General features: G+C 47.4%; 1 long non-coding RNA gene across 1 annotated transcript; it reads right to left on the reverse strand.

The window, feature by feature from the left end:
- Positions 1 to 2,744: 2,744 nt before the first annotated feature.
- Positions 2,745 to 9,785, reverse strand: LOC147843439 (uncharacterized). Its single transcript, XR_015493564.1, has 5 exons — positions 8,503 to 9,785; positions 8,344 to 8,410; positions 4,398 to 4,560; positions 3,847 to 3,904; positions 2,745 to 3,733 (listed from the first exon to the last, which is right to left on the reverse strand). It is a non-coding gene; the product is annotated as an uncharacterized LOC147843439 (long non-coding RNA).
- Positions 9,786 to 12,994: the final 3,209 nt, after the last annotated feature.

Raw genomic sequence — 12,994 nt, forward strand, 5'->3', positions numbered from 1 at the left:
ATATATAACCTATATTCACGATTTCACACAAATCAGCATGCAAAAAATATATTATTTCATTTTCTTCATAGCAAATTAACATGCAAATTGACTGTTGCATAAAATTAAAAAGGTTAAATAACAAAATAGGATTTAATTAACAAGCAAGTTAAATATATTTTAAATAAGATGAAATTTAAAGAGTTAAGGACTAAAACCAGCTCAAATGTTCTTGAATAAAACGGGTTACAGTAATGTACATGTGTACAAATATGTCATGTCCGAAAACGCCTTTTTTTAGAGGTGTTTTGACAGTTCAGAGCCACAGTACAAGTGATAAGCTAGATACAGAATGTATTATTTTTAAAAATGCGACATAAATTCATCCTATTTGGCGTTTTAGATTCTTTTGAACACATGTAGTATCAACGCTTGCGTTCGTTCTTGCTGTCAATCGCGGGGAAAATGATCGATGGAAAGTTTATGATAAACCGCTGTGAGGGTGCAGATTTGCCCTCGGATTTTGATACAAACCTGATCATTGAGCTCAGATGACTTTATGGCAAACACAGAGCAGAATATAAAGACAGAACGTGTGGCCCGTATGCTGGATTCAGTGACCGGTGCACCTCGGCTCTCCCCTGTTGATCTGTGAAGGCTCAAGATCTATGTGTGTGTGTGAAGGCTGTCAGATCTATGTGTGTGCGCTCGTGCGGTGAAAGCTCTCGCGCGCTTGTTATAATCAATATGAATATTCTGATCAACACATGGGAAACGCGTTGATAACAAATAATTATATTAGACTAAAAACTTTCCGTGAAGTTTTTGTTTAGCGCGTCACGTGTGCAGGTCAGTTTGGTGTGTGTGTATATGTGTGTTTGTGTGTGTGAAGCGAAGAGGGAGAGACAGAAAAGAGGAGCGCTTTTTTCGGGTCCTCGTTCATTCACCGGCTGCAACTAAAAGAATTAACCCTGAAACTAATATTATTCGGCCTTGGAGTAATAAGTAAATCTCCCTGCTATCTCTAACACAACAAATAGACTGAGCAGGAAAGACTTTCATATGTAATATTTTTTCCTGAGGCGATTTGAAGCAAAATACACAATGACACTCAATCAAACATATCTACAATGATAAGGATAACGGTTACTTACTGAGTTATTAACGCACAGCAATACCACGTGAGGAAAGGACGGACTTTGAAGGAATAATCAGTGTGAGGAGAGATCCATGAACAAATCTGAACATGTTTCGCCCACGCGTGCACAGCAACAATTACGTAATTTATCGGCTTAATTTAGACATCGGATCGATAACAATAATCTTAAAAATAGCATTTATCGGCCAATAACGATATGGCTTCCGATATATTGTGCATCCCTACAAACTATGCACAGAAATAACAGCCGGCCTGTTAAAGGACTAGAACCGGTGACGCTCTTGCTGTGAGGCTACAGTGCTAACCACTGGGCCACCGTGCCATTCTATGAAGGGAAAGCTGGAGAGGTAGGGGTGGAAGGGGGGATTCTTCAAATTGAAGATGACTGTAGTGAGAAACCCTGGCTCTTTACAGTGGGTTAGGATTGCTGTGATTGGTGGCTCATACATGCTAATGCAGAACCAGCCGTGTTCAATCAAAATCACGTGATCCTCTCGAAATTAGTTTATAAATAAACTTCACGTAAATCATTTGGGATGCGGTGACACGCAGTTAATTATTTCGCCGAACAGATCAGCCACTTTTGACGCTCATAAACAATTATAAAGTCATCGCGCTGCAGGAATTAAGAGGTTTGCTACAGGTGCAGCTGTCATGCAGTGAGGGGTTTGCGTCTTTAATAATCTACGACAGTTTGCATTCATTGAACAGTATGAATGATTAATAAATCCATATAAAACAGTTCCTTAAAAGTCACGTCTCGTCTTCAGTTTCCAGCCCAAGTGAATCGCGCGCTGGCACACCTTTTTTAACCAGGCCAGGGCCGGCCAAGTGAACCGCACTTAAGCCAGATTCGGAGCACTCACACTTCTCAAACGTTATGGGCCTGGGCACGATTCGGATAGCATAGTGTGAGTACGCCCTGAAACTAAAAAGTGTTCATATTTACTGTTTACGCTGCAAAAATAACTTATTTGCAGTTTAATAGCAGAAACTTGTAACTCAAGATCTCAAAGATATATAGAAAAATATAATAGAAGTAAAACTATTCACCGGTCTCCCCCATACAAATATATCAAAGGTACATGCAACTTATATTTCAAAATGTATCAATAATAATTTATAATACTTATGCTCTTGTGAGTATCTCTCTTCCGCCTGTTGAGGATTCATTACCTACAATGTAAATAACAGCCACAGACAAAACATCTATCTAACAATCTATACCCACCACCACCCCCTTCCACTTGGAAGGACATCTATCCATGCACCCATACTTCTGCATTAAAAGGATATTCTTGACCATCAGTGTCCAGTCACCACTGAGGTGTGTGATTCCTATTTGTCTCCACATGCTCCACTCCAGTCTGTAAAAGATAAAGACACGAGTAACAGAGCTCTACATGCTTGCTGAACTCCAGCAATGCACAAGCTGCTCTCCAGCGTTCTTCAGATAAATCTCCACTGATGCTCTTGTGAGTCTCCTTCTTCTGTCTCTTGTGTATCCATTACCTGAAAAAGAAACACCTGTGGCAGACAAGACATCTATCTAACTATTTACTGTATCTGAAGGAAATAACTGATCATCACTTAGTCTTTACAAATTAAAGTATATAATTTAAAAATGTTTTATTAAGTTAATTTGATTCATCTAAAAATGTAAGTCTGTACCTAATTTATTACGATGTACTTGTCTATACTGATGTGTGGTTCGCTGTTTCTCCACATGCTCCATGCCAACCTATCAACGAGAAAGATATCAGGTCTTTAATCTCAATACATTTCTTTGGAAACAAACTCCATTGTTTAGTCTGTTGAAGCAGTTCTACCTGCTTCATGAGCTCCAGATTTTCAAGTATATCTCCACCGTTCTCCTTGTGAGTCTACTTCTGCTCCACTTCAACCTACAAATGACAAAAGCTGCGTCCCAAATGGCACGCTATACACTATGAACTTATACACTATGTACTTATGCAGTTACACACTCAATAGCATAGTATATGAATGTAGTGTCCCAAATAGAACACAATCGGTTATTTACTAACCGCAAATTCAGCTGTCGTGCATTGAGAAGTTTGCGTATTTAATAAACTACGGCAGTTTGCGTTCACTGAACAGTAAGAATGATTAATAAATCCATATGAAACAGTCCCTTAAAAGTCACGTGTTGCTTTCAGTTTCGGGCTTTGGCGCGTTTTGCACTCACACTACAAGTGTACCGCGCCAAAGCCCAAGTGAACCGCGCTCAGGCCCACCTCTTCCAACCGGACCAGGGCCGGCCAAGTGAACCGTGCTTGAGCCTGATTTAGCGCACTCACACTTCTCAAACGATTCGGGAAACGAGCCTGGGCACGGTACGGATGGCATAGTGTGAGTAGGCCCTTAGTGAAACAAATGACCAAACTATCCAATAATACTTGCCATGAGTATAATCACTTTCACCATCAGGAAGCAGCATAATCACTCTTGTTGGAGAATTTTTCTTTCATAATCCAAAATAAAGTAATCAATCTTAAGCTCCTGATAGCTCCACTGATGCTCTTGTGAGTCTCCCTCTTCTGCCTGCTCTCTCTCCATTACCTGAAAAAGAAAAACCTGACAAAGACAAGGCCTAATTACTATCTACAACAACCAGCACTCCTTCATCTTGGAAGGACGTCCATCGATTCACACGTCCACCTAATTTAAAAAAAAATTTAATTCCTGACCATTCAGTCGTTGCTGAGGTGTGTGATTCCTTCTTTTCTCCATGTGGTGCCATCTTATCTGTAAAATACAATAGAAAGATGTCAAGTCATTCATTAATCTAATACCATTCTTTGGAAGTTTCATCTACCATTGTCCCCAGTCTGGTTCTGTTCTAAAACTAACAAATAATATTTCACACCTATAAGTAAATACTCTACTAGATGACAATCTATAAACTTAGAAGAGATAAATGTTACAATAATTAGTAAAACTGTAAATAAAACAAATAACAATCAAAAGCTACAAATGTTGAACAGGCCGACAGCATAAATTACTAATAAATAATACAACAGCCAGACAATCTATCTGACAACAGACGTGCAGTAATATTCAATGTGTTAACGCTGACAGCATACAAATAAATTAGAACAGATCAATTTATCCGATCATATAACAAATAACAATCTGCAAATGTTAAGTTAGATAGCAATATACAATTGAATCATACAAACAAACAAAAATATTGTATCTATTTCTGTCTATCTGAAGGAAATATCTGACAACCACTTACTGCCCCATTAAGACCAGGTTTTCCACTCACTGAAGCACCACAAGCACATCTCCTGTGAGTTCCAGTGTCTCTCCTAGTGAGGTGTCTCCTGGTTCCTCGTCTAGTCTTCATCCTGTTTGCTGTCTGTGGTATCCAGTTGCCTATTGGTCTCCAGTCTCCAAGCCTGCATAATCAAATATCCAATTCAGGTTAATGGACTTATTATCTGCATCAATATATTATCACCTATACTCACCTGACGTCCTGTTATATTACTGAACTGAATGTCGTCCCTTCTGTGTCAGGGTTCTGCCACTTTGGTCTTGTAAATTCTTGTTTTGGTGGCAGAGCTCTGACACTACTCAATGTCTGGTCCTGTTTCTGTCTCTGTGTGCGCGCGCGCCGTCGTGGGTGTACGCAGAGTGTGCGCGCTGCCACATGATGTGGCCGCGCACGCTCTGCGTCCCTCAGACGCGCGCGCTCTTGTACTAGTGTTTGTGTTTGTTCTGTCAGCAGCACGCTGCTTTATTCTCGGCGCCTCCGTCTAGTTGGTTTCAGTTTTGGTTGGCGCTGAGATGAAGCATGCGCGTTGCTTATGTGTGAGCGCACGGTAAGGTATTTATCTATCGTGTGCTCGTGTCTTGCGTCTCTTGTCAAAGCACGTGGCTCGGTGTTTACATTGTGGTCACGTGCTTTTGTCGTGTGCTTCAGTGTTGTGTTTGTTGTCATGAACATGCGGTTAATGAGTTCTCTCATTGGCTGCATGTTCTTGTTGTGTTATGTGAGCGCATGGCTTGTATTGTCTCTCTGTGTCATGCGCTCTCCCGTCTATTGTCTTGTCCCACCCTCCTTGTTAACCCATTGTTAGTTAATTGTGTTCACCTGTTTGTGTGTTAATTTTCTACAGTTTATATACCCCTCACTTTTGCTGTCCTGTGTCAGTTCGTCATCACATTTCGTCGTTTGAAGTCTAGTCCTGTTGTGTTTCCAGTCCTCATCCTTGCCAGTATGCCCAGTCCTGTTTGTATGTGTATGTATTTGTTTTGTTAATGTTTTCCCCCTCGGGGTAGTTTATTTTGCATTTTATTTTATTTTTATTATTTAATAAAATCCCATTTCCCTGCATTTGAGTCCTCGCTCCTTTTTCCCCATTTCCCCTCATCAACCCTGACAGTACGAACTGACCAAAAAGAGGACTCAGCGGAAATGGGACTATTTCTGCGCCCAGCTTGCTCCCAGCAAGAAGGACCCATCGACCAACCCCCAGCCAGAGGACTGTCTCACAGGCAGAACCATCGCCCCTTTGGCATCTACGCCGAAGATCTTCTTGAGGCAGTCCGGGGGCTTGGGTTCAGTGAGACCACCCTCATCCACATCTTTCTGGCTGGATTGGATGAGCCATTCGATTGGGAGGAGCTGGGTGATATCAGGACATGGACGTTTTGGGAGGTGGTGGACTATTCCTGTCTGAGGATGGAGAGGGAGATCCTGGAGGGGGAATGGACCCCTCTCACCACCACCACCAGCACCATCTCCTCGTCCATGTCCAGCCCCCAAGGGTTAACCCGCACCCAAAAGCGGAGGCGGAAGAGAAAGGCCTCTTCTGCGAGGGTTGCTCCAGCCCCTGAGCGCCCTCCAGTGTCGGCTCCAGCCCCTGAGCGCCCTCCAGTGTCGGCTCCAGCCCCTGAGCGCCCTCCAGTGTCGGCTCCAGCCCCTGAGCGCCCTCCAGTGTCGGCTCCAGCCCCTGAGCGCCCTCCAGTGTCGGCTCCAGCCCCTGAGCGCCCTCCAGTGTCGGCTCCAGCCCCTGAGCGCCCTCCAGTGTCGGCTCCAGCCCCTGAGCGCCCTCCAGTGTCGGCTCCAGCCCCTGAGCGCCCTCCAGTGTCGGCTCCAGCCCCTGAGCGCCCTCCAGTGTCGGCTCCAGCCCCTGAGCGCCCTCCAGTGTCGGCTCCAGCCCCTGAGCGCCCTCCAGTGTCGGCTCCAGCCCCTGAGCGCCCTCCAGTGTCGGCTCCAGCCCCTGAGCGCCGCTCAGTGCCGGTCCCAGTCCGGCTCCTTGCCCTGCCGGCACCATCCAGACGTCTTTCCCTGCCGGCCCCAGCCCGGCTCCTTGCCCTGCCGGCACCACCCAGACGTCTTTCCCTGCCGGCACCACCCAGACGTCTAGCCCTGCCGGCCCCACCCCGGCTCCTTTCCCTGCCGGCACCTACCAGACGTCTAACCCTGCCGGTCCCAGCCCGGCTCCTTGCCCTGCCGGCACCTACCAGACGTCTAACCCTGCCGGTCCCAGCCCGGCTCCTTGCCCTGCCGGCACCTACCAGACGTCTAGCCCTGCCGGCCCCAGCCCGGCTCCTTGCCCTGCCGGCACCTACCAGACGTTTTGCCCTGCCGGCCCCAGCCCTGCTTTTTGCCCTGCCGGCCCCAACCAGACGTCTTGCCCTGCCGGCCCCAGCCCGGCTCCTTGCCCTGCCGGCATCACCCAGACGTCTTTCCCTGCCGGCACCACCCAGACGTCTAGCCCTGCCGGCCCCAGCCCGGCTCCTTTCCCTGCCGGCACCTACCAGACGTCTAGCCCTGCCGGTCCCAGCCCGGCTCCTTGCCCTGCCGGCCCCCCACAGACCTCTGGTCTTGTTTCCCCTCATAGACACTCCCTGGGTCGTCCCTCCTGCCCCTCCCTGGTGTTCCTTTCCTCCACCCTGGACGGACCCTCCGGCTCCACCCTGGTTCCCTGCTAGGGCTCTCGACCCGCTGGACCCACCCTGGACAGTTCCTCCGGTCCCACCCTGGACTGATCCTCCCTTGTCTTGCCCTCCCATCCCTCCCTTGTTTGTCGTTTTGGGTCTGGCTTGGCTTCCCTCCCTCCCTCCCTTCATGTCGTCTTGTCTGTTCACCTCCCTGTCTTGTGTCTGTTGATGTTGCCTGTTTTGTTGTCTTGTAGTGTTTCTTGTCTGTCTTGTACCTTGTTGGATGTTCCCTTTAGGGACGCCAGGTGGCGTCCCTTTTGGGGGGGGCTAGTGTCAGGGTTCTGCCACTTTGGTCTTGTAAATTCTTGTTTTGGTGGCAGAGCTCTGACACTACTCAATGTCTGGTCCTGTTTCTGTCTCTGTGTGCGCGCGCGCCGTCGTGGGTGTACGCAGAGTGTGCGCGCTGCCACATGATGTGGCCGCGCACGCTCTGCGTCCCTCAGACGCGCGCGCTCTTGTACTAGTGTTTGTGTTTGTTCTGTCAGCAGCACGCTGCTTTATTCTCGGCGCCTCCGTCTAGTTGGTTTCAGTTTTGGTTGGCGCTGAGATGAAGCATGCGCGTTGCTTATGTGTGAGCGCACGGTAAGGTATTTATCTATCGTGTGCTCGTGTCTTGCGTCTCTTGTCAAAGCACGTGGCTCGGTGTTTACATTGTGGTCACGTGCTTTTGTCGTGTGCTTCAGTGTTGTGTTTGTTGTCATGAACATGCGGTTAATGAGTTCTCTCATTGGCTGCATGTTCTTGTTGTGTTATGTGAGCGCATGGCTTGTATTGTCTCTCTGTGTCATGCGCTCTCCCGTCTATTGTCTTGTCCCACCCTCCTTGTTAACCCATTGTTAGTTAATTGTGTTCACCTGTTTGTGTGTTAATTTTCTACAGTTTATATACCCCTCACTTTTGCTGTCCTGTGTCAGTTCGTCATCACATTTCGTCGTTTGAAGTCTAGTCCTGTTGTGTTTCCAGTCCTCATCCTTGCCAGTATGCCCAGTCCTGTTTGTATGTGTATGTATTTGTTTTGTTAATGTTTTCCCCCTCGGGGTAGTTTATTTTGCATTTTATTTTATTTTTATTATTTAATAAAATCCCATTTCCCTGCATTTGAGTCCTCGCTCCTTTTTCCCCTCACCAACCCTGACATTCTGTGACACTTACTCTGTAAAAATGTAATTGTATAAGTTTAAAATGTTTTATAAAGTTCAGTTGACTCAACTTAAAGTTTAAGGCTGTACCTAATTTATTATGATACACTTGTCATTACAGTGTGTTTCCCTGTTCCTTCACATGCTCCATGCCAACCTGTCAAAGAGAAAGATATCAGGTCTTTAACTAATCTTAATACATTTCTTTTGAAACTAACTCCATTGTTTAGTCTGTTCAAGCAGCACTACCTGCTTCATGAGCTCCAGGTCTTCAAGTATATCTCCACTGTTCTCCTTCTTCTGCTCCACTCCAATCTGCAAATAAACAAAGACAGCCCCAACAAAACCCCAACTACTGTTCTCCAGCATTTTTTAGAGAAATCTCCACCGATGCTCTTGTGAGTCTCCCTCTTTTGCCTGCTCTTTAATACCTGAAAAAAGGAAAAACCTGACACAGACAAGGCCTAAACACCCATCTATACCAGTGGTTCTCAAAGTGTTGTACGCGGGTTTCCTTCTAGTGGTATGCAGAGAAATCACTGAATAATAATTAAAAATATATGAACGCCCTTTTACCCTTTGATGCAAACGATAACAGATGTGATCAGCATTGGCTGTTCCCTGTTCTGTACGATCACACTGTTATGATTAGTATGTTTAGTGCATCATGTCATCAGATGCTAAGAATCTAAAAAAACTGTGGATGGCTTAAGCAGATACATGTTAGAGAGGTGCTTTTACAGACCAGTCCTGTTGGCATTTCAGTTACTGCAGTGCAAACTCAGGAGAATTATTGGTAAAATAATAGAGTGGAGGAACTATGACGTCAATTTGTATGCAAAAACCCGGAAGCGAATTAGCATTTTAGCAGTTCCAGTTCCCTCGTCCCAAAGTCAATGGTTTTTTTAATGGGGTTTCAGTAAAATCGGTTAAATAAGGTTCGTGGCCAACACAAACTCAAAATACTTTCACATTTTGTTCTACGACATAAAACACATCAGTTACAGCACACTCTTGAATTTTTAAATCGGTTATGCTTCTTTAAAAAGACGGTTGCTATCAAGTTGCTAATTGGGACTATAGGCGGTGTTAAGAGTATGGAATTACTTACCTGTTTGCGTTGTCTTTGTGTGTTTGGAGCACGTGGGTTTGTTTTGACAGCTGGCCACGTGCTTCTTGTCCGCGTGCTTTTTGTTTCCCCGCCTTAGAGACCTGGTAATCAATTTGCGATCCTCTCCTTCACCTGTTGCTGCTTGATTTCTCCCCTATTTAGTCTCCTCTCGTCTCTTGTCTTTCGTCAGTCCATTTTGCATGCTCGTGAGGCTTGTACGTTAATATCTATTGTGAGTAATCTGTCTTGTCGTGTCCTGTTTCCCCAGACTCCATGCTCCTACTTGTTTTGGTTTCGTTTTTTCTCTCCCTCCTTTATTTTGATATTTTGTCCTGTCATCCGGATCGCTGTGGTTTGGTCTGGCTGTCCCATTCTCGCTGCTGAATCTCCACCAAGGGAGAACGCCCAGCAGTACCCCGTAAGGCTCTTCTTCTTCGGTGCTGGCCGAGCGTTTGGTATTGCTCAATCGCCCCCTGGGGGTAATATCCGGAACTCACCTGATTCTTTTCATCTCTCCTTCTGCTGCCCAGTGAAGCCTTGGGAGCGCTCTCCTGCCATCTGGTGGTAGCGCCTGGAACTGCGCCGATTTCTGAGTCCAGCTTTTTGAGTTTTGAACTGCCTTTTGAGGATATTTTGTGTTTTTTTTTTTTGAGAAGAATAAATTTGTTTCACCTGCTATTGAATCTGTTCCCTTTCTACCCTGACAGAACGGACTGACCAAATTATGGATTCAGCAGGTGCTGAGCATGTGAGAAACGCAGTGGCACAGCAGGGCATTCTCCTTGGCCAGCACGCTACACAGTTAAATGCAGCCTCGCAGGAGGTGGAGATGTTAAGGGCCGAAGTAATCGAGCTTAATGCTCAAATTCAGGAGCTTCATGAGAATGCCCGGGGTGGCAGACAGGTGGCTATTCCTCATCTCGAACCTGAACCTCACGCCAACAACCCACCGCCCTATGACGGGGATCCTAGTTCTTGCCGGGCATTCCTCTCACAGTGCTCCCTAGTATTTGCTCTACAGCCCCGTCGCTATGTAACTGAAGAGTCAAAGGTGGCGTTTGTAATCACCCTTCTTAAGGGCAGGGCCCATGATTGGGCAACAGCAGTGTGGGATGCACGTGCCCCTTTCTGTGCCATGTTTGAGGACTTCCGTGCAGAAATGACCAAGCTGTTTGATCGATCCGCCCAGGGAGATGAAGCAGCCTCCCAACTGGCCCAGCTGAGTCAGGGAGGGCACTAGGTTACTGATTATTTTGTTCTGTTCAGAACCCTGGCAGCTGCCTGCACATGGAATGAGGCGGCTCTTCGTGCCAGATTTAGGGATGGTCTGGATGACTACATACAAGATGAGATTACCACTCATGACCTTCCCCGAGACTTTGATGCCCTGGTGGATCTCGCTTTTCGGGTGGAGGCCCGACTGCATCGTCGCATAGACGCCCTTCAAGTGATCCTCGCACCCCATTACCTACCACCTCACCAGAGCCGATGCAATTAGGTCGTCTTCGACTGACTGTTGAGGAGAAGCGGCTTTGTCTGGCTCGAGGCCTTTGCCTGTACTGTGGGAAGCCGGGTCACAGAGCATTGCAGTGTCCTTTAAAAGCTCCAGCCCATCAGTAAACCGGGGGATTCAGGTGGGCACTCTCCCTTGTTTCGACACCCCCACACAACGCACCTGTCTCCCAGTCTCAGTCCAGTTCAATGGATTGACTCACTCTTGTCCTGCCTTGCTTGACTCTGGAGCTGAGAGTGACTTTTTGGACAGCACCACGGCCAGATCTTGGGGCATCCCAGCCATTCCTCTCTCCTCTCCCATCACTGTGCGCTCCCTTAATGGGTTTGCCATTACATCCATCACCCACTCTACCCCCTCTGTAAGTTTGATAGTCTCTGGAAATCACCGTGAGGTTATTACTTTTTATTTATTCGACTCCCTGAGTGCTCCAGTGGTATTGGGGCACCCGTGGTTAAGTAAACACAACCCTCACGTTGATTGGTCAGGGAATTCTGTGTTGTCTTGGAGTCAGTCTTGTCTTGCTGTTTGTCTTGGTCCTGCTCCGTGTCCTGGTTCTGTGTCTCATGTGTTTCAGATGGAGAGGGTGGATCTCTCTGGAGTCCCGGTGGAGTACCAGGATCTTCGCCAGGTCTTCAGCAAGTCTCGAGCCACTTCCTTGCCTCCGCACCGGCCATACGATTGTGCCATCGAACTCCTCCCAGGCACTTCTCCGCCAAAGGGTCGATTGTATTCCCTTTCTGCTCCTGAGAGAGAGGCCATGGACCGGTATATTCGAGAGTCTTTAGAAGCCAACCTCATCCGTCCCTCTTCCTCTCCAGCCGGGGATGGGTTCTTCTTTGTTAAAAAGAAGGATGGTTCTCTGCGCCCTTGTATTGACTACAGAGGCCTTAATGACATTACTGTTAAGAACAGGTATCCTCTGCCTTTAATTTCTTCTGCCTTTGAGTTATTGCAGGGAGCCAAGGTCTTTAATAAACTAGACCTCCGGGCATTTTGAATACCGAGTTCTACCCTTCGAGCTCACCAATGCCCCTGCAGTCTTCCAGGCCCTGGTGAATGATGTGCTGAGAGACATGGTAAACAGATTTGTCTTTGTGTACCTTGACGATATTCTTATCTTTTCTGAGTCGCAACAGGTACACACTCAGCATGTCCGCCAGGTGCTACAGCGGCTGCTGGAAAACCAGCTGTATGTCAAAGTGGAGAAGTGCGTGTTCCACAGCAAGTCTGTTTCGTTCCTAGGGTATATTGTCTCGACGGAGGGTATTAAGGCTGATCCCGCTAAGGTAAGGGCCGTTGCCAAGTGGCCAGTCCCTGACTCTCGTAAGGCTCTGCAGCGGTTCCTTGGATTTGCCAACTTCTATAGACGGTTCATCCGGAACTTTAGCTCGGTCGCTGCACCCTTAACGGCTCTCACCTCACCTAAGGTACCGTTTATATGGCACAGTCAGGCACAGGAGGCCTTTGATGTTCTCAAGTCCCGTTTCATCACTGCTCCTGTCCTTTGTCTTCCAGATCCTAAACGGTAGTTTATCGTTGAGGTGGATGCCTCGGAGGTCGGGATAGGCGCGGTCTTATCTCAGCGGTCCTCTAGGGATGGGAAGGTGCATCCGTGTGCCTTCTCTCACCGTCTGAGCCCAGCCGAACGAAACTACGACATTGGTAACAGAGAGCTGCTGGCGGTCAGGCTGGCCCTGGGTGAGTGGCGCCACTGGTTGGAGGGGGCGGAACAACCGTTCTTGGTCTGGACGGACCACAAAAATCTAGAATATATCCGTTCAGCCAAGAGATTGAGTTCCCGTTAGGCCCGATGGGCACTTTTCTTCAGACGCTTTAATTTTTCCCTCTCGTACCGGCCTGGGTCCAAGAATATAAAACCTGATGCACTCTCCCACCTGTTTGATGTACCAGGAGGAGAGGCTACCCCCGAAGCCATACTTCCTAGAGAGGTGGTGGTGGGAACTCTCTCCTGGGACATCGAACGGCGGGTAGAGGAGGCCGTGCGAGGAGTGGGAGCTCCAGAAGGGTGTCCAGAGGGAAGGCTATTTGTGCCAGCCAGTTTAAGATCCGAAGTACTCCAGTGGGGTCATGAGTCCAGAGTAGCCTGTCACCCA

Source organism: Danio rerio, chromosome 6, assembly GCF_052040795.2.
Source record: "Danio rerio strain M-AB ecotype USA chromosome 6, GRCz13ab, whole genome shotgun sequence".
In the NCBI taxonomy this organism is placed as follows: domain Eukaryota; kingdom Metazoa; phylum Chordata; class Actinopteri; order Cypriniformes; family Danionidae; genus Danio; species Danio rerio.